Raw genomic sequence first — 25507 nt, forward strand, 5'->3', positions numbered from 1 at the left:
TACTGAAAATTGCATGTAGCCCAAGAGTTCTCAAAGCCAACATTTCCAGTATTTTTTTCAAAGGCTCAAATTCAAAAATCTTTTCTGAAGTTCAAAGCATGCTTGCTTGGGAGCCCCTGTCAAATCACCAAGTCACACACATCCAAGACAGAAGTACACCGTGTAAACCTGCTTTATAATCTGTCTAGATGACTCCCCTGGGTGGTCTTGGAAATGATATAGTCTTCTGTAGCTGTTTAAGGGGATGTTCTGTCACGTCGGTTAGGTCCAAGGAGTCTGCTGTACAGTTTAACTCTGCTAGGGACTCTGGGTGATTTTCCCCATTGCCGAAAGTAGGGTGTTGAAGCCCCCGACTATGGCTACATGGCTTACATCCCACTCCATGTTTATCGGAACTTTTACATATTTGGGCACTCTAGTAGTGCACGCATACAAACTTGGGTTGTTGTTTATTAAAGTGGCCATTTTTTCATTATATTAATGTCCTTCTTGCCCTTTTTTTAGCTCTTTTCTCTCTTTCTTTTTTTTTTTCTCTGTGTTTCATAATCTCCCTTTGGGATTAATTGTCTGTGTCCTTGTGTTTTGATCACTTGCCTTTTGCTTGGAAACAAAAAAAGAAATGGGAGCTGGCGTTTTGCCCAAATGTATGTCTGAGCACTGAGACGGAATCAGAGTTTCTGGAATTAGAGTTACAAACAGTGGTGAACTGACGTAATTCAGGGCATCAAACCTGAGTCCTCTGGAAGAGCAGACAGTACTCTCGACTGCTGAGTCATCACTCCCAATCTCGTCTATGATTTTTGATACACGTCTTATGAATGTTTGACAGATACCACTGACTCTGTGAAAGAAATCTTCTAATTCTGAGAAGCTTTTGAAATAGTAGCAATTTCACACTGGCCTTAAAGGTAGAGTAGGAAGCTTACAGGAAGTACTGATAAAACCACTTTACAGGTCCAGTTACCTCTCTTATCTTGACTCTTGTGTACATTTGTATATATGTATGTTAAGTACATTCTGTTATAATTATATTTTGGATTTTTATGTTTATATTGATATGTGGCTACAGAACATTTCCATTTTTGAAACCTTTTGAATTTCTATAGTTACAACTGAGTTTTTGGAGCATATTTTTCTTCTTTTTTAAATGGTATTTTATTCATTGACAATTTCATGTAGTGTATTTGAACATATTCACCTTCCTCTCCAAGTGCTTCCTATACCCACCATGTCTTCCTTCCCACTCCTTCACTTGTAGCCCGTCTTTGGCTTGCGTTCTCCCAACAGTTATCAAATATCAAATAGTTCTTCATTTAGTGATAGGATTTCATGCCTAGATCTATTTATCTGGGCTGTGGTTTTGCCTAGTTTGAGCTTTCATGGATCTTGGTGTGTTGTCACAATCACTGTGAGTGAGCTCTTACATGCAACTGCCCCATTATATTCAGAAAACATGGTTTCCTAGATGGTACCCACCACTACCTCTGGTTCTTGCAATCATTTTTGCAATTATTCCACCAGTGGGCATATCTTATCAGGCTGGGTGATGTAACTTGCAGAGTTCGCTGTTGGATGAGGATACGGATTGCTTTCCTCCTCCAGTGCCATGTAAAGCAGTTTTCAGTGCTATAAAAGCTAGCCAGTGGAGATGGAGTTTCCAGGCCAGTTTCAGCTTGATTTCTCCAAGTTCTGTGACTCAAATATGTTCTGTCTTCAGCAATATGATCTTACCATCAAGTTTGGAGGGTAACTAAGAGTATTGGCAAATATAGCTTGTAATGCTTGAGTATAGGGAACCTCCATTTTTCATATCTCAAAAGGAGGTAACCTATTTCTGGGGATTTGGGCTGGGTATGTGAAGAATCAGGCCAACTCCCTGAGCTAGACCCTGGAGAAGGATGTGTACGATATGGCTGGATGGAGAAGTCGGATAGTCTGGGAAGTGCCTATGGCTGGAAATGGGGTGCATAGGTCCCAGGGGAAGCCTAGACATTGGTTTCTGCACAGGCAGATAGAGCCAGAGCAAACTAGAGAACTGGATGCAGGACCTGGCTAGATCTGAGGGTTTCAGAAGATATGTTTGGAGGTAGGGATCAGGCAGATGCAAAAGACTAGATTCTGGAGAAGAACCTACAGGACCTGACTGGGTAGAGAAGTTGGACATGGTATAGATGCATTTCTTATTTAACGTGCTATTTTAATAAGCTGTGTTTCTAGAAAACAAAGTTTACTATGTTGCAGTAGATGATTTTCATTGTGTAAATTTCCCCACTATGGCTGATCCCAGCACAATTCCCTCACAGCTCAGTGATATTCAGTCCTTGTGAGTCTGCAAGAAATGACTTGCTCATCTTGAGACAAACTGTTTGACATTCAAACCTGGGTGCTGGGTGCTATTGCATACTCTACCTTTGGCTGTATAATTTGGTAATTATGTTTGAAGATTTATGATTATTTATGCTTCCATAACAAACATGCATAGGTACTCATGTGTGAGCATGTTCATACAAGCATAAACAAAATATATATTTTAATATATAATATTTATAAATATAAACACACATATTTTATACCATACCTACTTCAACAGGATAATCAGTTGCTTTAAATGCAACACATTTTTATTTAAAACATAAAAGCAAATAAGGAGAAATGCTGTCAGATAATTAGAGAGTGCATATTATATGTTAAGATATATTCAACATCTTTACAAGTATTAACCAATATTAATTCCCTTATTCTCTCTTTACATGGTAGGAAAGTAAATTATAGGTATATTTTTCAAGTGCCCCAGATATGAAATAATACAAAATGAAAATTCAAATTGGGCTGGAGAGGTGGCTCAACACTTAAGAACACTATCTACTCTCAGAGAAGACAGGTTTGATTCCTAGCATTTACATGGCATCTTACAACCACCTGAAACTCCAGGTCTGAAGGATCTGAAATCCTCTCCTGGCCTTTGCAAGCATTTCTCAAATGTGGTGCATGGCATGCATGCAGACAAAACACCCATACATAAAAAACAAAAATAAAATAAAATAAAAGTTCAGACAGAATTTATTCTTACCTTTTATGAAAATAGATTTTTTTTCTCACATAATATACCCTGATTCCAGTTTCCCCTTCCTCTCCTCCTCCCAGCTTCTCTCCACCAGCATTCTTATACACACCCCTCCCTTTCTGTCTCTCATTAGTAAACAAACTGCCTTCTAAGGCATAATAATAAAATAAAATATAAAAGATAGAACAAAAATGAACACATTGGAAGTGGACGAAACAAACAGAAGGAAAAGAGCTCTGGAGAAGGCATGTGAAAAAGAGAGCCACTCATTCACCCACTCTTGGAATCTCATAAAAACACTAAGCTGGGAGCCAAAGTATAAACATGCAAAAAGCACCTGGGGCATTCACATGCAAATCCCGGGCATGTGCCTCAGTCTCTGCGAGTTCATATGAACTTGATAGTGTAGAAAGCCTTGCTCTCTTAGTGTCCTTTATCCCCTCTGGATCTTATACTCTGCCTGCCTCTTCCTATGCAGGGTTCTCTGAGCCCTGAAGGGAGGGTTTTCAGGAAGATATCCCATGTAGGGCAGAGAGAGCCAAGGTTCCTCTCTATAATGTCTGGATGTGGGTCTATGTACTTGTTCCCATCTGCTGCAGGAGGAAGCTTCTCTGATGATGACTCAGAAAGGTCCTGATCTACAGATAGAGCAGTGTCATTAGGAATTATTTCTGCTGTTGTTGTTATGTTTTTATAGTAACAGTAGTATTTGGTTTTATCTTAGGACCCTGGGTTATTTAGCCTCAGGTTCTCAGTCAACTAAGCAGTTTTGGGTATGGAGTGGGCCTTAAGTTGAATCAAACACTGGTTGGTTACTCCCATAAGCTTCTTGCCACTATTATCCTAGAATATATTACGGGAAGAACGCCACTGTAGATGAAAGGGTTTGTGGCTAGTTTGCTGTTTGTTCCCTTTTGGTAGCTTTCAGAGTATATTCTTGTACCAAAGGCACTCAAACGTAGGGGTGAAGGCTCTAGGTAGGCACCAGTTCAACTTCTCCAGGTTGAATGAGTTGTGTTGGTGTTATCTTTGGGGCCTCGTCATCAGTTTGTAGAGAGCAACCTACAGCCTTGGGAACAGCCTGGGTTGACTGTGGATTCCCATGGCACTCCTTTGTCCAACAACTCAATTAGATGTAACCCAATTCTGGTACTGAAAGTTTCATCTGGTAAGAAGAGATGACCAGTTGTGGGAGCGGTGATATGAGGAAAGGATAGATAAAATTACCTGCCCTTTGAGGTACAGTATGGAAAGCTAATACAGTAGGAGCTTCCTAAAATACATACATGTGAGAAGTCAATAAAATAACCGAATGGTCAAGGAGACAAAGCCTCAACCAATTATGTACTCACCCTGGAAACAAATTGTAAAATATAAAGGAAAATCTCTAAAATTGAGAGAAATATGGGAATTTTAAAACATAACTAATGATAAAACCTGTGAAAGCTAAATATAGAAACATACACAGAGAGAGAGAGTGGAGAGAGAGAAAGAGAGAGAGAGAGAGAGAGAGAGAGAGAGAGAGAGAGATCTTTCTGTATGAGATGCTGCTTGCAAGGTGATATAGGTCTGTTGTCCCAGCAATTGGGAAGGAACAGAAGGAGGGCCAGCAACTCAAGGCCAAGCTAGACTACACAGAAAAAGAAAGAAAGGAAGAAAGAAAGAAAGAGAGAGAGAGAAAGAGAAAAAGCAACAAATATTGATGGGTTCCCACTGAAGGGAGTTGATCTCCCGTGTGTCCCGACGAGGAGCAGTTCTACACCACGATGCAGAAAATGTCCAGTTATAGAGTCATAAATGAAGGGGAGCCTGGAGGCCGGGTTAGTCTTGCTACTAATTATTCCTATGACCCCGAGAGGGTCATCATCCCCTCCAAACTGAGATGAGACTTCTCTAACATGTGTATATTAACTGGATGCTTTGCAAGGTCCATATTAATCTAGGCTAATCTCAAAGCCATTGTGGCCAGTGATGTACATTTCAAATGTTATTCCCTTTCCTGGTTTCCTGTCCATCAGCCCCCTAATCCCTCTCCTTCCCCTTCTATATGGGTGTTGCCCTCCCCATCCACCCTCCATTTCTGCCCCCTCAACAATCCCCTACACTGGGGGTCTAGTCTTGGCAGGACCAAAGGCTTCACCTCCCACTGGTGCCCCAACAAGACTATTCACTGCTATTTATGCAGTTGGAGCCCAGGATCAGTCCATGTATAGTCTTTGGGTAGTGGTTTAGTCCCTGGAAGCTCTGGTTGGTTGGCATTGTTGTTCTTATGGGGTTGCAAGTCCCTTCAGCTCTTTCAGTCCTTTCTCTAATTCCTTCAACGTGGGTCCTGTTCTCAGTTCAGTGGTTTGCTGCTGGCATTTGCCTCTGTATTTGATATAAGTTCTGGCTGTGTCTCTCAGGAGCGATCTACATCCCATTCCTCTTAGCATGCACTTCTTTGCTTCATCCATCTTATCTAGTTTGGTGGCTGTATATGTATGGGCCACATGTGGGGCAGGCTCTGAATGGCCGTTCCTTCAGTCTCTGCTCTAAACTTTGCCTCCCTATTCCCCTCCTACGGATACTTTTGTTCCCCTTTTAAAGAAGGAGTGAAGCATCTGCATTTTGGTCATCCTTCTTGAGTTTCATGTGGTCTGTGTATCTTGGGTGATTCGAGCATTTGGGCTAATACCACTTACCTTATCACTTATCATTGGGCTAATCTCCACTTACCTTAGGCTGCAGCCACAGCTTCCATCCTCCCTCTGCATCGCTCCCCCACCTTCTCCACCTGAATTCTCCAACTTGAAGTACAGGAGAAACTCACCGAAGTCTTCCATGCAACGAGTTTATAAGCTAAACTCTCTTGTTCAGAAGTCTCTGAGTACGCTCAAGCCTGCAGGACCATGGCCAGGACTACGGCTCTAAAGATAAACAAGGAAGGTTCCTCATCGAGCCACCGAAGACCGTCTCCATGCAACAAAACAACCTTTCCCACAGCAAACCACTGCATGCTACTCTCCATCGTTTGCTTTTCCAGGTCAGAGACCCATCACTTACAATTCCGCGTCCAACTCCTCTGGTTTCGGGGTTCCTGGTTTCTCCTAGGAACACATTCTTCCAGGACTTGCAGCATTTGCTGGATGCTCCTCTTTGGGGACAGGACCTGCTGTGTTCCCTTTATCTTCAGAAGCCAGCTGATCTCCAAGAACCTCTGGAGAGTTCCAGGAAGGAGCTTTGGGTTTACGCCCACCCAACCACCCAGTCAAAGACAGCCCTGGCACCTGCGTCCTGGTCTTCCTTTGCAATGGCTAGGTAAAGGTTTCTCTTTCCGAGACTGCTCAGACAGATGGGATCCACCACACTTAAAAACTTCTGTCTGTGGTTTTGAAGGTGACCGCAGGGAGTTTGTGCAGCCACCACGGAAATGAGCGATGGAGGTTCCGCTAAACTAAAAATAGAACTCTTGTAGTTCTATGCCTCTCCTGAGAATAGATCAGACGGATTCCGAGGTGCCAGACCACAAGGGGGCCTTGCATATACTTGTGCAAGTGATAAATAAAGAAAATGGTGTCTATACACAAGATGCTTTATCTAGCCATGGAGAGTGAAATGATGAAATGGTATCATTTTCAGGAAAATGGGTGGAACTGGAGATCATGTTAAGTGAAATAAGAAAGACTGAAAAGGACAATTAGCATAATTTTCTCTCCTATGCTAAATCTAGATTTAAATGCGATGCATATGAATGTGAGCACACATAACACAAAAACACAGAGAGGTTCACTGTGAAAGCGGGGGTGGGGGTTTGGGGGAAGGGGTGTTGCTATGTGAGATGAAGAAGGTAGCCAGTAGGAAGAGAAAAGTGAGGGTTACACTTGCTGACCCATCACTCGTGACACTGCTGCCTACATCAGTCCTGATGTCCCTTGTCATTAGAAAGCAGCGAATCTATACAACTTGGAAGTTTCCACCAAAATTCTCAAAATTATCCTCAGTTTATTCAAGTTCAGGTCTATACATTACATAACTCAAACAACCCCAATGCAAGTTGGATATTTAGTATTAAATTGTGCCACCTATATGCCAGTTAGGCTCTCTGTAATCAGAATAGGACATGGCATTTGATGAACACATTCAGTGCCATATTTGTCCTGGTTCTTCCCTTGATATGGAGATTCTAAAAATAGTCACTGATTAGTGAAGGAAAACACATGGGAGGAGGTGGATTCATACGAGCTGCCCTTGTCTAGTCTCTGTTTATATGTGATTTCATCATGTCGACAAGGCTGACACTACAACTGCTTATTAACTAGAATAAGGGGGAGGTCCTAACAGCATTTTTCCCCTCTGTGTCAAACAAAATCTCAGTGGCTGAGCTCAAATGGTTGAATGTATTTTGTGTGTTTATTTACGATCACTGTAGAACAAAGGGTACATGAGAAGATGGTTTATTTGCACAGGAAGTACTAAGATAATGGCAATCAAACAGAAGAACACAGAATGTCTGAGTTTAAGGCGAGATGGAACCACTAGTTCCCTTGGACTTTTATTCTCTGATCTCTGTTCTCTTTCCTTCCCTTTTATGAAAACTTGCCTGAGATTTTGGGGAGAAGTAGAGGCACTAATGTCCATGTTCGTCAGCTTGCTGTCACTGTGACACCTGAGAAAACCACTTACAGAAGAAGAAAGCTTCATTTTGGCTAAATGGCATGAGCGATTGCAGTCCATGGTCAGCTGGCTCCATTGTCTTGGGTTTGAGGCTGGACAGAATAAAATGACAACTAATGTGGCCACATAATAACCCCTATGTTCTCATGTAAGATCCTTTGTAACTTCTGCCACTTTAACTTGGGCATATAAATTGCTTTGGCAAATAGAATATGGCAGAGGTGAAGTTTTGACAGCTGGAAGCCTAGACCTCAAGAAGTCTGAGCGTTTCTGCTTCTCTGTGGTTCTCATGGCAACATGCCTGAATTACAGGCCTCCTCCCTGAGAGACGACCTGAGCATACCTGTGTCATTCCAGCTATGGTAGACCACCCAGCTCCTAGCTCATGGGCCATCCCACCTGAGCAGACCTGAGTCATTCTGGCAATGGTAGACAACTTGAGCAAACTTGGGTCATTCTGGCTGAGGTAGATCTCCTGAGAAGACCTGGGTCATTCTGGCAATGGTAGACAACTTGAGCAAACTTGGGTCATTCTGGCTGAGGTAGACCTCCTGAGAAGACCTGGGTCATTCTGGCAATGGTAGACAACTTGAGCAAACTTGGGTCATTCTGGCTGAGGTAGACCTCCTGAGAAGACCTGGGTCATTCTGGCAATGGTAGACAACTTGATCAAACTTGGGTCATTCTGGCTGTGGTAGACCACTCAGCTCCTAGTTCACAGGCCATCTCACGACAGTGATGTGAATAAGCCCGGCTCAAATCCGATCAATCTGGATTTGCAGTACTTCTTCCAACTTGTAAACTCATGAAAAAAGTAACAAATCATGATCAACACTTATGTTTTAAGATGATGTGTTAGACAGTAATGGATAAGTCTTCTGATCATGATTCATATTATGAATGGGGTAAACTGGTAATAGCTTCTGTCAGGGACGATCACATTTTTTTTATTTATTTATTTTATTTTTTTTTAACTTGAGTATTTCTTATTTACATTTCAAGTGCTATTCCCTTTCCTGGTTTCCGGGCCAACATCCCCCTAATCTCTCCCCCTCCCCTTCTTTATGGGTGTTCCCCTCCCCATCCTCCCCCCATTGCCGCCCTCCCCCCAAAAATCACATTCAGTCTTAGCAGGACCCAGGGCTTCCCCTTACACTGATGATCTTACTAGGATATTCAATGCTGCCTATGAGGTCAGAGTCCAGGGTCAGTCCATGTATAGTCTTTAGGTAGTGGCTTAGTCCCTGGAAGCTCTGGTTGCTTGGCATTGTTGTTCATATGGGGTCTCGAGCCCCTTCAAGCTCTTCCAGTTCTTTCTCTGATTCCTTCAACGGAGGTCCTGTTCTCAGTTCAGTGGTTTGCTGCTGGCATTCGCCTCTGTATTTGTTGTATTCTTGCTGTGTCTCTCAGGAGAGATCTACATGCAGTTCCTGTCGGCCTGCACTTCTTTGCTTCATCCATCTTGTCTAATTGGGTGGATGTATATGTATGGGCCACATGTGGGGCAGGCTCTGAATGGGTGTTCCTTCTGTTTCTGTTTTAATCTTTGCCTCTCTATTCCATGCCAAGGGTATTCTTGTTCCCCTTTTAAAGAAGGAGTGAAGCATTTACATTTTGATCATCCGTCTTGAGTTTCATGTGTTCTAGGCATCTAGGGTAATTCAAGCATTTGGGCTAATAGCCATTTATCAGTGAGTGCATACCATGTGTGTTTCTCTGTGATTGGGTTACCTCATTCAGGATGATATTTTCCAGTTCCAACCATTTGCCTACGAATTTCATAAAGTCATTGTTTTTGATAGCTGAGTAATATTCCATTGTGTAGATGTACCACATTTTCTGTATCCATTCCTCTGTTGAAGGGCATCTGGGTTCTTTCCATTTTCTGGCTATTATAAATAAGGCTGCGATGAACATAGTGGAGCACGTGTCTTTTTTATATATTGGGGCATCTTTTGGGTATATTCCCAAGAGAGGTATAGCTGGATCCTCAGGCAGATCAATGTCCAATTTTCTGAGGAACCTCCAGACTGATTTCCAGAATGGTTGTACCAGTCTGCAATCCCACCAACAATGGAGGAGTGTTCCTCTTTCTCCACATCCTCGCCAGCATTTGCTGTCCCCTGAGTTTTTGACCTTAGCCATTCTCACTGGTGAGAGGTGAAATCTCAGGGTTGTTTTGATTTGCATTTCCCTTATGACTAAAGATGTTGAACATTTCTTTAGGTGTTTCTCAGTCATTCGGAATTCCTCAGCTGTGAATTCTTTGTTTAGCTCTGAACCCCATTTTTAATAGGGTTATTTGTTTCCCTGCGGTCTAACTTCTTGAGTTCTTTGTATATTTTGGATATAAGGCCTCTATCTGTTGTAGGATTGGTAAAGATCTTTTCCCAATCTGTTGGTTGCCAATTTGTCCTAACCACAGTGTCCTTTGCCTTACAGAAGCTTTGCAGTTTTATGAGATCCCATTTGTCGATTCTTGATCTTAGAGCATAAGCCATTGGTGTTTTGTTCAGGAAATTTTTTCCAGTGCCCATGTGTTCCAGATATTTCCCTTAGTTTTTCTTCTATTAGTTTCAGTGTGTCTGGTTTGATGTGGAGGTCCTTGATCCACTTGGACTTAAGCTTTGTACAGGGTGATAAGCATGGATCGATCTGCATTCTTCTACATGTTGACCTCCAGTTGACCCAGCACCATTTGCCGAAAATGCTATCTTTTTTCCATTTGATGGTTTTGGCTCCTTTGTCAAAAATCAAGTACCCATAGGTGTGTGGGTTCATTTCTGGGTCTTCAATTCTGTTCCATTGGTCTATCTGTCTGTCTCTGTACCAATACCGTGCAGTTTTTATCACTATTGCTCTGTAATACTGCTTGAGTTCAGGGATAGTGATTCCCCCTGAAGTCCTTTTATTGTTGAGGATAGTTTTAGCTATCCTGGGTTTTTTTGTTATTCCAGATGAATTTGCAAATTGTTCTGTCTAACTCTTTGAAGAATTGGATTGGTATTTTGATGGGGATTGCATTGAATCTGTAGATCGCTTTTGGTAAAATGGCCATTTTTACCATATTAATCCTGCCAATCCATGAGCATGGGAGATCTTTCCATCTTCTGAGGTCTTCTTCAATTTCTTTCTTCAGCGTCTTGAAGTTCTTATTGTACAGATCTTTACTTGCTTGGTTAAAGTCACACCGAGGTACTTTATATTATTTGGGTCTATTATGAAGGGTGTCGTTTCCCTAATTTCTTTCTCGGCTTGTTTCTCTTGTGTGTAGAGGAAGGCAACTGATTTATTTGAGTTAATTTTATACCCAGCCACTTTGCTGAAGTTGTCTATCAGCTTTAGTAGTTCTCTGGTGGAACTTTTGGGATCACTTAAATATACTATCATATCATCTGCAAAAAGTGATATTTTGACTTCTTCTTTTCTGATCTGTATCCCCTTGACCTCTTTTTGTTGTCTGATTGCTCTGGCTAGAACTTCAAGAACTATATTGAATAAATAGGGAGAGAGTGGGAAACCTTGTCTAGTCCCTGATTTTAGTGGGATTGTTTCAAGTTTCTCTCCATTTAGTTTAATGTTAGCAACTGGTTTGCTGTATATGGCTTTTACTATGTTTAGGTAAGGGCCTTGAATTCCTATTCTTTCCAGGACTTTTATCATGAAGGGGTGTTGAATTTTGTCAAATGCTTTCTCAGCATCTAATGAAATGATCATGTGGTTTTGTTCTTTCGGTTTGTTTATATAATGGATCACGTTGATGGTTTTCTGTATATTAAACCATCCCTGCATGCCTGGGATGAAGCCTACTTGATCATGGTGGATGATTGTTTTGATGTGCTCTTGGATTTGGTTTGCTAGAATTTTATTGAGTATTTTTGTGTCGATATTCATAAGGGAAATTGTTCTGAATTCTTTCTTTGTTGTGTCTTTGTGTGGTTTAGGTATAAGAGTAATTGTGGCTTCATAGAAGGAATTCGGTAGTGCTCCATCTGTTTCAATTTTGTGAAATAGTTTAGATAATATTGGTATGAGGTCTTCTATGAAGGTCTGATAGAATTCTGCACTAAACCCGTCTGGACCTGGGCTCTTTTTGGTTGGGAGACCTTTAATGACTGCTTCTATTTCCTTAGGAGTTATGGGGTTGTTTAACTGGTTTATCTGTTTCTGATTTAACTTCGGTACCTGGTATCTGTCTAGGAAATTGTCCATTTCCCCCAGATTTTCAAGTTTTGTTGAATATAGGCTTTTATAGTAAGATCTGATGATTTTTTTGGATTTCCTCTGAATCTGTAGTTATGTCTCCCTTTTCATTTCTGATTTTGTTAATTTGGACACACTCTCTGGGTCCTCTCGTTAGTCTGGCTAAGGGTTTATCTATCTTGTTGATTTTCTCAAAGAACCAACTTTTGGTTCTGTTGATTCTTTTTATGGTCCTTTTTGTTTCTACTTGGTTGATTTCAGCTCTGAGTTTGATTATTTCCTGCCTTCTACTCCTCCTGAGTGTATTTGCTTCTTTTTGTTCTAGAGCTTTTAGGTGTGCTGTCAAGCTGCTGACATATGCTCTTTCCTGTTTCTTTCTGCAGGCACTCAGCGCTATGAGTTTTCCTCTTAGCACAGCTTTCATTGTGTCCCAGAAATTTGGGTATGTTGTACCTTCATTTTCATTAAGTTCTAAAAAGTCTTTAATTTCTTTCTTTATTTCTTCCTTGACCAGGTTATCGTTGAGTACAGCATTGTTCAACACCCATGTATATGTGGGCGTTCTTCCCTTATTGTTATTGAAGACCAGCTTTAGGCCATGGTGGTCTGATAGCACGCATGGGATTATTTCTATCTTTCTGTACCTGTTGAGGCCCGTTTTTTGACCAATTTTATGGTCAACTTTGGAGAAAGTACCATGAGGAGCTGAGAAGAAGGTATATCCTTTTGCTTTAGGATAGAATGTTGTATAAACATCTGTTAAGTCCATTTGGCTCATGATTTCTCTTAGTGTCTATGTCTCTGTTTAATTTCTGTTTCCATGATCTGTCCATTGATGAGAGTGGCGTGTTGAAATCTCCTACTGTTATTATGTGAGGTGCAATGTGTGTTTTGAGCTTTAGTAAGTGAAGGTTTCTTTTACGTATGTAGGTGCCCTTGTATTTGGGGCATAGATATTTAGGATTGAGAGTTCATCTTGGTGGATTTTTCCTTTGATGAATATGAAGTGTCCTTCCTTATTTTTTTTGATGACTTTTACTTGAAAATTGATTTTATTTGATATTAGAATGGCTACTCCAGCTTGCTTCTTCTGACCATTTGCTTGGAAAGTTGTTTTCCAGCCTTTCACTCTGAGGTAGTGTCTGTCTTTGTCTCTGAGGAGTGTTTCCTGTAGGCAGCAGAATGCAGGGTCCTCGTTGCGTATCCAGTTTGTTAATCTATGCCTTTTTATTGGGGAGTTGAGGCCATTGATGTTGAGAGATATTAAGGAATAGTGATTATTGCTTCCTGTTATATTCATATTTGGATATGAGGTTATGTTTGTGTGCTTTTCTTCTCTTTGCTTTGTTGCCAAGACGATTAGTTTCTTGCTTCTTCTAGGGTATAGCTTGCCTCCTTATGATGGGCTTTACCATTTATTATCCTTTGTAGTGCTGGATTTGTAGAAAGATATTGTGTAAATTTGGTTTTGTCATGGAATATCTTGGTTTCTCCACCTATGTTAATTGAGAGTTTTGCAGGATACAGTAACCTGGGCTGGCAGTTGTGTTCTCTTAGGGTCTGTATGACATCTGTCCAGGATCTTCTGGCTTTCATAGTCTCTGGCAAAAAATCTGGTGTGATTCTGATAGGTCTGCCTTTATATGTTACTTGACCTTTTTCCCTTACTGCTTTTAATATTCTTTCTTTATTTTGTGCATTTAGTGTTTTGACTATTATGTGACGGGAGGAGTTTCGTTTCTGGTCCAATCTATTTGGAGTTCTGTAGGCTTCTTGTATGCTTATGGGCATCTTTTTCTTTAGGTTAGGGAAGTTTTCTTCTATGATTTTGTTGAAGATATTTACTGGTCCTTTGAGCTGGGAGTCTTCACTCTCTTCTATACCTATTATCCTTAGGTTTGATCTTCTCATTGAGTCCTGGATTTCCTGTATGTTTTGGACCAGTAGCTTTTTCTGCTTTACATTATCTTTGGCAGTTGAGTCGATGATTTCTATGGAATCTTCTGCTCCAGAGATTCTCTCTTCTATCTCTTGTATTCTGTTGGTGAAGCTTGTATCTATGGCTCCTTGTCTCTTCTTTTGGTTTTCTATATCCAGGGTTGTTTCCATGTGTTCTTTCTTGATTGCTTCTATTTCCATTTTTAATTCCTTCAACTGTTTGATTGTGTTTTCCTGGAATTCTTTCAGGGATTTTTGTGTTTTCTCTCTGTAGGCTTCTACTTGTTTATTTATATTTTCCTGTGTTTCTCTAAGGGAGTTCTTCACGTCTTTCTTGAAGTCCTCCAGCATCTTGATCAAATGTGATTTTAAATCTAGATCTTGCTTTTCTGGTGTGTTTGGATATTCAGTGTTTGCTTTGGTGGGAGAATTGGGCTCCGATGATGCCTTGTAGTCTTGGTTTCTGTTGCTTGGATTCCTGCATTTGCCTCTTGCCATCAGATTATCTCTAGTGTTACTTTGTTCTTCTATTTCTGACAGTGGCTAGACAGTCCTATAAGCCTGTGTGTCAGGGATGCTGTAGACCTGTCTTCCTGTTTTCTTTCAGCCAGTTATGGGAACAGAGTATTCTGCTTTCGTGTGTGTAGTCTTTCCTATCTACAGGTCTTCAGCTGTTCCTGTGGGCCTGTGTCCTGAGTTCACTAGGCAGGTCGCTTGGAGTAGGAAGTTTTGTCTTACCTGTGGTTCCGAGGCTCAAGTTTCCTCGTGGGGTGTTGCTTACGAGCTCTCCACGGCGGCAGCAACCAGGAAGATCTGCGCCGCCATTTCCGGGAGCTTCAGTGCACCAGGGTTCCAGATGGCGTTTGGTGTTTTCCTCTGGCATCCGAGATGTGTGCAGAGTGCAGTCTCTTCTGGTTTCCCAGGCGTGTCTGCCTCTCTGAAGGTTTAGCTCTCCCTCCCACGGGATTTGGGTGCAGAGAACTGTTTATCTGGTCTGTTCCTTCAGGTTCCGGCGGTGTCTCAGACACAGTGGACCTGCTGCTCCTGGGCCCTCCTCTATGGGAACCCAGAGGCCATATACAGTTTCCTCTTGGGCCAGGGATGTGGGCAGGGGTGGGCAGTGTTGGTGGTCTCTTCTGCTCTGCAGTCTCAGGAGTGCCCACCTGTCCATGCAGTGAGGTCTCTCTGCAACGGGGTTTGGGAGCAGAGAGCTGCTGCGGGCAGGGATCCGCGGGTTTAGGACGATCACATTTTAAGTGTCAAGTGTTTGAAGGTGATGGAGTTAAATATGAAACAGCATCTATATCAGGAAGTGAGCAGACAGACTCGAGGGCTCCTCAGAGACTTCAGGGAATGATAGATGGACGCATTACAGAGCCAATGGAAGAGGCAGGGGAAGGTAACATTAGGATCAGGGTTAGCATCAGATATGGTAGACCAGAACTCTCTTTCTCATGTCTGTCTCCAATGTACTGAGACCACATCCGTACCTTTGTTCTGTTCCTGCATTCCACTTACAGCCTCTCAGCAAAGTTTAGGACCAGGTTCAGCATCTCTGTTCTCAGGCCTATATAGCCCAAAATGCTATTCTCCAGGACCCAGTTCTCCTGTAGTAAATGGTAACAAACCATTAATGTGACCTCCACAGAGCTTCAGTTTCTGCCTCATGCCTGACTTATATGTAAGCACACTCAGATATTCCAAGGTCTTAGTAAACATGGAGTTCAGTTATCTTTTTTGAGAAATAATAGTGAGGGAAGGAAATTGGCCAGGCTCTATTCTTTTCCTGTACTTCTTAGCCTATGGTTCAAGAGAGAGATCGATGTGTCTGGTTTTGTGCCAATACCATGTTGTTTTTATTACTATAGCTCTGTTCACCTTTTATGCTCTGTGAAGAATCCTGTTGGAATTTTGATGAGGAGTTCATTAAATCCATAAATTGCTATTGGTAGGATGGTCATTTCTATTATATTAATACTGCTAAACCATGAACATATGAGATTTCTCCATTTTTGGATATCTTTAATTTCTTTCTGCAAAGACTTGAAGATTTTTATCACTTTTTCACATGCTTGGAAGACTTGCCCAAAGATATTTTATAGTTTCCAGGATATTGTGGAAGGTGTAAATTTCCTGATTTCTTTCACAATTCATTTGTCCTTTGACTATAGAAAGACTATTGAATTTTGTGAATTAATTAATAATTAATTAATAGTTTTGTATCCAGCTACTTTGCTGAAAGTGTTTATCAGCTGTAGAAATTCTGCAGTGGAAGTTTTGAGTCACTTATGTTATATATACTATCATATTATCTGTAAATAAAGTTACTTAGACTTCTTCCTTTCCAATTTGTATCCCCTTGATCTCCTTAAGTGTTAGTCTTACTCTAGTAAAACCTCAAGTAATTTACTAAATAGATATGGGGAGAGTGGGCAACCTCAGTTCTAATGGAGACTTATTGTCTTAGCTATTACTGCTCTTGTCTAACAACCAGAATTTAATCCCTGAAACTCAGAGTGGGAGGAGGAGAAAACCAATTCTCATAAGCTGTCCTCTGGTATGTACACACACACACACACACACACACACACACACACACACACACCCCAATAATAAGACAACAAAGTTTGTTTTAAAGTTGTGTTTATGCTGAACATGGTGGCATAAACCTTTAATCTCAGCACTTGGTGGGCAGAGAGAGACTAATCTCTGTGAGTTTGAGGTCGGTCTGCTCTACATAGTAAGTTCCAGACCAGCTAGGGTTACAGACTGAAACCCTGCCTCAGGGGAAAAAAGGTATGTTTATATATAATTTCCATGAAGATTTAAAGACTTTTAGAAATGAATTTTACAATATAAAATATTAGAATAGACTATCATATTAAGAAATACTAGATGTAAAACTGAGAATATAGCTCAGTGGCAGAGTGCTTGCCTGACATGCACAAGACTCTAAGCTGAATTCTCAGCACTGCAAAGAGAGAAGAGAAAGATTTCATTTGAAGTAACTCAAGTGACACAAAAACAATAGTAAACAATGCCTATGGGGAGAGAGAGCTTGTAGATGCCCCCAAAGACACATCCTGCTTTATCCAAGATACTAGAACCAAATTCTTGGGTTTTATTTTGAGATAGCATCCTCTGTAGACCATGCTGGCCTCAAAATCATTATGTAGCTAAGGTTGGCCTTGAGTCCCAAACCCTCTTGTCTCTATCTCCCAAATGCTGGGATTTGTCCTATCACACCCAGCTTAGGTATATTCTTATAAAAATATAACTCTTTATATTATTTGCAATTCTCAGACATTTTCCCATTGTATTTATTTTATAAAAACAAAAACAATTAAGATTAAATTCCTTTCATCTGTTCACCACCAAATTTACACAACAACACCAGCATTTGAATCTACTCATCTCACGCTAATCTATTTTAAACAAGAACACTGTGTTAGCATCACTAGAAGAGGCTCCAGCCAGCAAGCATACTGGCAGGAAACTTACTAATCTCCTCCTCCTTATTCCACAGATGATATCTGTCTCAGGTTTGAGGTTGAAAGTCTTCAACCTGCTGTGCAAAGGGCAGCTGCTTCCAATGTTCTTTTCTGTCCTTTGGACAGGTTGAAAGGTTTAATGATAGTTCATCCCTTAGTAGCTCAGGCTTGTAAAGAGAACAGTTGCTTTCCAAATGAAATGCTGTAAAAACACAGATCTACCAAGATGAGCCACACATTCAGCCTAGGGAATCAATATAAAAAGGCCTGTGAGAAGCCAAGAGTCTCAAACCAAGTTTGCTAGTTCTTCAAGGGTCATAGCCAGTTTTGTATATGTCATTTTCTTCTTTTTAAAAACCCAAGCCTTATTAGATTATCTATTCTGCAGTAGTATAAATGCCATTTCCCTCCAAGATTTACACACCAATGTTTTGGACCAGCAAAGAACAAGCTTTCTTAGTGTGCAAAGGGATAAACCATTCATGGTTTTAATCTGGTGTTGGTGGTTTCCATAGAGAGCATAAAGCATTTCAACTTTTGCACCAGGATCCAGTGACTACGTGCATGACTTAAACTGTGCCTCGGCAAAGTTGACCTGGACGATCATTATGTCCTAGGTTGACTCATCCTAACTCCTAGGCAGAATGGCAGCAGATGGGCTACTACCCCAGATCCTCAGTACGTAGGCGATCTTCTCTATGAGGAAGTTCAAACACAAATGCAAATAAGAACAGTCAAGACATAAAAGAGTGGAGAAAATTTTATTAACCTCAACAAGCAAGGAAAATCCAGGAGTCTCTCCATATATATACACACACTTATATAGAATTGGCCCATTCCTATGTATATTCAGATAAGGAATGCATTCTCGATTGTGTTTGGTTGTTTAGTATAAGGCCATAATCTCCAAAGAAAATATAATGGACACATTTTAGGGCATGTTTAGTTGTATTGAGAGTGTATTAAAAACTGCAAGGAAAAAAATCACAATTCATATATAAAGGAAAACCTTTCCATATAACATCCCATTTCTCAAGAGAAACTTTAAAAGCCAGAAAAGCCTGGAGCAACTAATTCAAATTCTTAAAAGACCATGAGAGTCAACCTAGACTAATATACCTACCATAACTGAAAGAGAAGCAAAGACTTTCTATGATATAATTAGACTAAACATTTAAATCCAACAAAGGAAACCTAAATAAAATACAGGAAACAATATTTCAGGCTGAAGAGAGAACTGAACATAGCCAGGAGACTGAAAAGAAGTAAGAAGTCATAACTACACCAAAACACAAAGTACCACTGAGGCAGCAAACAGCAAAGCGAACGAAAACAATACAATGACTGCAATCAACACGCATGTTTCAATAATGACTGCAATCAACACGCATGTTTCAATAATAAACTTTCGAGTACCAGTGGCCTCCATTCTACAACCAAAAGACTGATACAAAAGAAAATCCATCTACCTGTTGTCTACAAGAAACACATCCTATCTTTGCTATTCTAATATCTGACAAATAGACTTTAAACTAAAGCTAGTTAAAAGAGGTTAAGATGACACTTATCTAATCAAGGGGACAGTTAACCAAGAGAACATCACTATCCTAAGCATACATACATCAAACTCTGGGGGACCGAACTGTACAAAAATAACATACTACTGGATTTAAAGATAGTTAATCTTTACCTATTAATAGTAGGTGATTTCAATACCCTGCTTTCTCCAATAGACAGGCCATGTGGACAAAAAAATAAACAGAGAAACACCAGAATTAAATAATACCATCGTATGTAAAATAGACATAACAGCTATCTTCCGAATATTTCACCCAAATAGCCAAAAATATGCAATCTATGAGAACAGACCACATCTTGGGACACAAAACAAATCTTTTAAAATGTAACGATTGAAATCACCCTTTGTATCCTGACTACAGCACAATAAAACTTAAAATCTCTAATCCCTAAAATACAAACTCATGGAGATCAGGTGATTCATTACTGAATATAAACGAATTAACAAGAATCCAGAAAGAAAAAAATTATGGAACACAATGAAAATAGGAATTTGACCCAGCTAACCCTTGGAGTCACATTGAAAGCATTGTACCAGGAAGAGTTTGATTCTAAGTGCCTATGCTAAAAATCAGAAGGAAAAAAAATGACAGTGATTCAACCCAAAAACCTGGGAAAACAACAAAGCAAATTATTGAGCATCTTTGAGAAGAGGTAGATATTTATATGCCAGGATAGACGTGTCTTAAATATATTCATAGCAAGAAGAGACCATCTTTAGAAAGGTATAGAAATGTGACTTTGTATGTATAATACACAACGTTCTTCTGTGGACAAAGGAAACAAATTAACATTCATCTACATATATGTGTGTATGTGCAGATATACATACATCTACATGTTAATAAGACTGTATGTATGTGCACCATTGTTTATACATGTGTGTGACATGCAACTTTATGGGTATATATCAGTGATTGTTAATGCTCAGTTACAACACTAGTTCAAGAAGAGAGCTGGGATTATGTCCGTGCAATGCTAGCTCCTTTAGGTCATTAGTCCCAGCTTGCTCTCTTATCATGTGCGCACAATAGCTGCCATCTGTAGGTTAACCTGACCTTTAACTACTTACCCCAGACTTGCTTAACTACCACTGGTCTTGGTAAATTGGCATCAGGTGACCATAGTCCAGATCCTCCCCAATCCCATCATGTCCAGCTGCAACGTTGCCTTGCAAACGTCAGGGCTCTTAGAGCTTTGCATGCCACAAAGAAGTATGTGCACAACTCTCCCAAGATATGCCATAGGGCTCTACCCACTCACATGAGGATTTCTGTCCTTTCTCATGCCTGTGCCAGCAAGCACGCTGCTGTTGGGAATTACACTGCGGGCATCGATCCTCTCTCTACAGTGATTGGGAATTACACTGCAACACCCTTCCTCTCTCTACAGTAGTGGTTAAAGCAAACACTGGTATTGTGGCTCTCGCCTGAGCAGAATAGTTCTGAATGAAATCTTTAATTTTTGAAGAACTTGGCATTTTGGGCCTCTCATCCATCATCCCTTTGGAATGACTTTGCTTGATAGATTGAAAGATGGCATTGCTCCTCAGCAAATAATTTTAAAGGGAGCATTGCCCAGTCTTTATCCATGAGAGACATCTGCTAGGGAAACACATGGTTTTCAGAAATACTGTGATCAGCACACAGGATGGAGAACTTGAGAAGGAAAATATATCCCCTTTGAGTGCTAGTATTTTCATTTTATTTTTATAAAATAATCTTTGTTTGTCTTTGTATTTAACCATTTGTCTTGATGGTAACTTTAATTAAAAATGTTTAGGTGTCTATCTTAAGAAACAAGCTTACTTAGCTAAAAGCACTGCAAAATAACTTCTTATGATAAGAAGAAAATCTTGTTCTAGCGATCTAGACTAGATTATTTCTACTGCCACATTTTTTATAATGGTAAATTAACTGGATGTTGGTGATACTTAATAACTTTGAAGTTACATTGTCTAGTCAAATAAATATCAATAAATTAAGATTAAGTCAGCTTATGTTACCACATATATTAATATTTTATGAGCTTAAATGAATTTATTTTAAATAAAAACAAATAAGGCAAGTAGAGTAACAAATTTTGATTATCCAGTAGGCAAAAAATAGACCATAGTCTTTTGTTTATTTTCCATCTTTATTAACTTGGGTATTTCTTATTTACATTTCAAATGTTATTCCCTTTCCCGGTTTCCAGGCCAACATTCCCCAACCCCTCCCCCTCCCCTTCTCTATGGGTGTTCCCCTCCCCATCCTCCCCCCATTACCACCCTCCCCCCAACAATCAAGTTCACTGGGGGTTCAGTCTTGGCAGGACCAAGGGCTTCCCCTTCCACTGGTGCCCTTACTAGGCTATTCATTGCTATCTATGCAGGAGAACCCTAGAAATTCTCACTTTTGGAAGACTATACCAAATTAGAATACCATGTGTTCTAAGATTCTGATCAGTGTGTGTTTATTCAGTCACCGTATGCATGTGATGCACTTAGTATGTGCAGTTAACCTTCTTATCCATTGCACAGCAGTAAATGAGGCAAAGGCATCTGGGAGAACTGACTCTGGCCTTCCAAATGCTCAGGCACTAGGACCCAATTCCTAGCCTGGTTCTTAGATAAATGATGATCACAATTTATTCCAAGATGTTCTTTCACACTTGTTAATAATCTGCTAGCCATTATGCTTAACATTTAGTTTTTAAAACTCCCAGCCAACCAGTATCATTTATTCTAGAGCACTGATAGTTGGTGACCTCGAAAAGTAGAGTCTTAAACTTGCACTGAGATATGCACATCCGGGTGGACGTGGGGCTATCGTGCACTCCCAGAGGTTCTCCGGATAATGCTGATGATAGCTTCTTATAGGCCACCCACCCACACTGAGTGCCCAGGTTATGCAGAGCAGCGGAAGGTGTATGCATCTCAATCTTCTTCAATCTCTTCTGCTCTGTTACACAGGTCTTCAAGCTTGATGGTTAACTCTTCCTAACAGGAAATCGTCAAAGTTATTTGCTTGTGTTGTATTGAGAAGTTTTCTATATGCGCTCAACAGAAAGATTTGTCTATATTCTTTTCTTCCTTTCATTTTGGGTTTTTTTTTTTCTGACTGTGTCTTCACTTGATTTAGCTTTCAGTACAATGCTGGTTTTGAAAAAAAAATGTTTGGAGTGTCCCTTCATCTTTAAAGGTCTAGTAGAATCCTTTCTTTCTTTCTTTCTTTCTTTCTTTCTTTCTTTCTTTCTTTCTTCCTTCCTTCCTTCCTTCCTTCCTTCCTTCTTTCTTCTTTCTTTCTTTCTTTCTTTCTCTCTTTCTTTCTTTTGTGAATTTAATTAGGAGGCTTTGTTTGTTTGTTTTTAGGTTTGCTTGTTTTTGTTTTTGCTTTTGTTTTGTTTTGATTTGGAGACAGGGTTTCTCTGTGTAGCCCTTACTGTCGTGGAGCTCACTCTGCACTCTGTAGATCAGGCTGCCTCGAACTCACATAGTATCTTCCTCCCTCTGCCTTTAGAGTGCTGGAATTAAAGGCATGTACCATCATATCTGGCAGTGTTTGTTTGTTTGTTTGTTTGTTTGTTTGTTTGTTTGAATGTGCATTGGTGTCTCGCCTGCATGCATGGCTGGGTGAGAGTGTCAGATCTTGGGGACCGACAGTTGCGAGTTGTTTGCTGGGTTTCGAACCCGGGTTCTCTGGAAGAGCAGTCAGTGCTCTTAACCACTGAGCCCTAATTAGTTGTTTTGAATTTTTTTTTAAATACTGCTTCAGTTGTGCAGAATGCTATGAATCTGCTTACATTTTTTATTTCTTCTTGGTTTAACCTTGGTTTACATGCATTTAAATATTACATATTTCTTTCAGGTTTTCCAATTTTGTAACATATAAGATGCATTCCTATGATCCTCACAATTTCGTTGGTGCCTGTTATAAGTCCCTTTTCATCCCTCAGCTTATTAATTTGAGTCTTTTCTCTCTTAGTTGTGATCACATTGGCTAAGGGTTTATCAGTCTTATTTTAAAAAAAAAAAAAACTCACTCTTCAATTCTTTTCATTATTTTGCTTATCTGTTTGTTGTTTCTTCCCATTTCCTAATTATTTCCTTCTGTCTACCGGTTTCGGGTTTTCTTGTTTTGTTTTCTAAACAACTTGACATGCATCGTTAAGTTATTTGAGGTTACACCAATTTGGTTACGCGGGCACTAAGAGCGATAGACACATGTCTTTGATTTGTCTTTGTTATATCCCATATGCTTCTAGTTTTGTGCTCACCTTCCCATCTTCTCCTAGGAACTTTCAGATTTGTTCATGGATTCCCTCATTGCCTACTCATTATTCAATAGTGTGTTGTTCTGTCTCATGAGGTTGAATATAGTCTGTCATCTCTTCTGCACTCTCCTGCTCAGACACGGAAGGCTGATTGATCTGTTTGACTTTGTTCCACTAAGTAAAAATTAGTATCTGCGAAGATAAAACTGGGAAAGCCAATCTTTACTCCATAGTAAAGATATGAACACCGTTGTGTTAAATTCAGGATCCTGATTTAGTAATTATTTTACAAGAATCCTGCCTTCCTTTCTAGATAGACTACTCATCCATTATGGGGAGATTTCTTGCATGCAGAATCACAACAGAGTATCCGCAGAAAAGCCCCGTCTGTTCAGTGATGGGTTACCTCTGTACCACGTTGCTTTGGGTTCTATTGGATAGAGAGTCTGAGAAGTAACACGTTCAAGATTCTCACTCTGGTTCAAAGATCACTGGTGGATAGAAGAAGGAGAAGACTCATTTATTTTTTCCCAGGTAGTGCAGCTCCTTGCCTCTCATGTAGAAGTTCTAAGAAGAACAAGTGCCCTTCCCCACTAAACCCTCTCACTGGCCCTTTGCCTTTGCTTAAGAACTCATTGCCAATTTCTGTTGCTGTTTAGAGTTTGGGGCCTTTTCTTGCCCATTCCAGCAGCGCCAAGACTCTCAACGTGAGTCGTGCCACAGCTGATACTTGTTTCAGAGGTGACTCTCAGATATGCAAGAGCGGCTCTGACTGGCCTTTGACCTTCTGAGTCATACTTCTCCATTCCTATAGCAAATCCATACCTTGATATGTACCAATCTCTCTCTTGTCCACAGCACACCGTAGCCTGTGTCAGCGGTCACGCTGCTCATGGAACCTCTATCACAGTGGTCTGCCGGCATCTCATATCCAAAGTCTGTCGTTTGGATTTCAGGTTGCATCTTAACACTGTGGCTTTGGTTATTTCCAACTTACCCAGAAGAGGACCAATAGCTTAATGAATTAGAACAAATCCTCATCATCATGCTTTAGAAGAGGCTATGTAGTTGAGTGATAGTAGCTATTCGAAGGAATGACTGAGGAAGCAAAAACTTGGCTCTTACTTGTACTTTTGTATATAATTATTTTGGAATCTATGACTTTAAACACCAAGCACTGGCTGTCTCTTTACACTGAATCCCTCCAGGCTCTCCTCTCCTGTTCCTGGAAAGTATCCCAGATGTGGAGAGAATTTACCTCAGTCCAGTCTGGAATTTCGGCTTTAAATATCAGACAGCATGCTCACCGGGTTCTTGTCATCCAACTCACATTATCTTCTCATTTCTCACTTAACCTTAAACCAGCTTTTGGAAGGGAATCAGGTTTTATCCCTCATTAACCCTTTAGTTAAAAACCCCCGGTGGAGTGAAATATTATCAACGGGTATGCCTTAGAATTCATTCCCACCTGAGTTAGGCTGTCCACTCTGTATTTAGACACAATATTTCTGTTGTCTAAACTTTAAATGTTATCATGGCTTTTGATTCCACTTTCACAGAGAGATAAATTAAATTTTACTAACTTCTTCCTGGCTTCACTTTGTTCTTATTCCAACCCTTAAATGACTGCCAAAATATATTTAAAAAAAAAAAACCTACCTGATTAGCCTTCGTTCTCTGAAGTAGAATATATCTTTCTTGACTTTCCCGCTTTGTTCATTTGCACACTGAGTTTTTTGTTAAACCAGTTTGCTCTCCTATGGTCTTGCCCATCCGGTTGATATGATAAATCCTACTGTCGGTGTCTCAAGTCTTCAGAAGACTTGTCTCCCAATGATCTTCCTTATGTTTTCTGTTGGTTTCCAGCTATTCTTGAAAATAATTTCCTTTTTTCATTACTGTCCACAAGACCATCTGTAAAATTTAACTTCCACACATTTTTCTTTACTATAGAAAACTTGGCCTTCTAGACTGTGCTTAAATGGAGCTGGAAAAAAAGGTCAGACATAGCTTTGTTTGCATTTATTTTGTCATTGTTAGCTCAGAAGGGGCAGGGATTAAGGCTTCATCATCCTTGGTACATCTCGGATGATTATCTTTCTAATGAAAGGAGTAAAGGACCCTTCATTTTTTCTCATAGAAATAGTTTTGAAATAAAAGGTCAGATATTTTCATTCTTTTCAATAGGAAAGAACAGGCTTGTAAATGTCACTTTTATTTCCTCAGATGAAGTGATGATATAAGAGTTGTACCCAAGCTATGCAGATACAAGGATTGGGCTATCACTAGGCCTAGGGCTGGAAGCTTCAAACTTCTGTACAATCTA

General features: G+C 40.2%; 1 long non-coding RNA gene across 1 annotated transcript in view; it reads right to left on the reverse strand.

Annotated features, from left to right (window-relative positions):
- The window catches only part of LOC147999810 (uncharacterized), a 39907-nt gene extending 33368 nt beyond the window's left edge, over nt 1-6539 (reverse strand). Inside the window, exons 1-2 of the long non-coding RNA XR_015642570.1 lie at nt 6107-6539; nt 5780-5970 (exon numbers count right to left, since the gene is read on the reverse strand). This is a non-coding gene — a long non-coding RNA (uncharacterized LOC147999810). The remainder of the gene's footprint in view (nt 1-5779; nt 5971-6106) is intronic.
- Nucleotides 6540-25507: the final 18968 nt, after the last annotated feature.

This window comes from Rattus norvegicus, chromosome 18 (assembly GCF_021556685.1).
Source record: "Rattus norvegicus strain SHRSP/BbbUtx chromosome 18, alternate assembly SHRSP_T2T, whole genome shotgun sequence".
In the NCBI taxonomy this organism is placed as follows: Eukaryota; Metazoa; Chordata; class Mammalia; order Rodentia; family Muridae; genus Rattus; species Rattus norvegicus.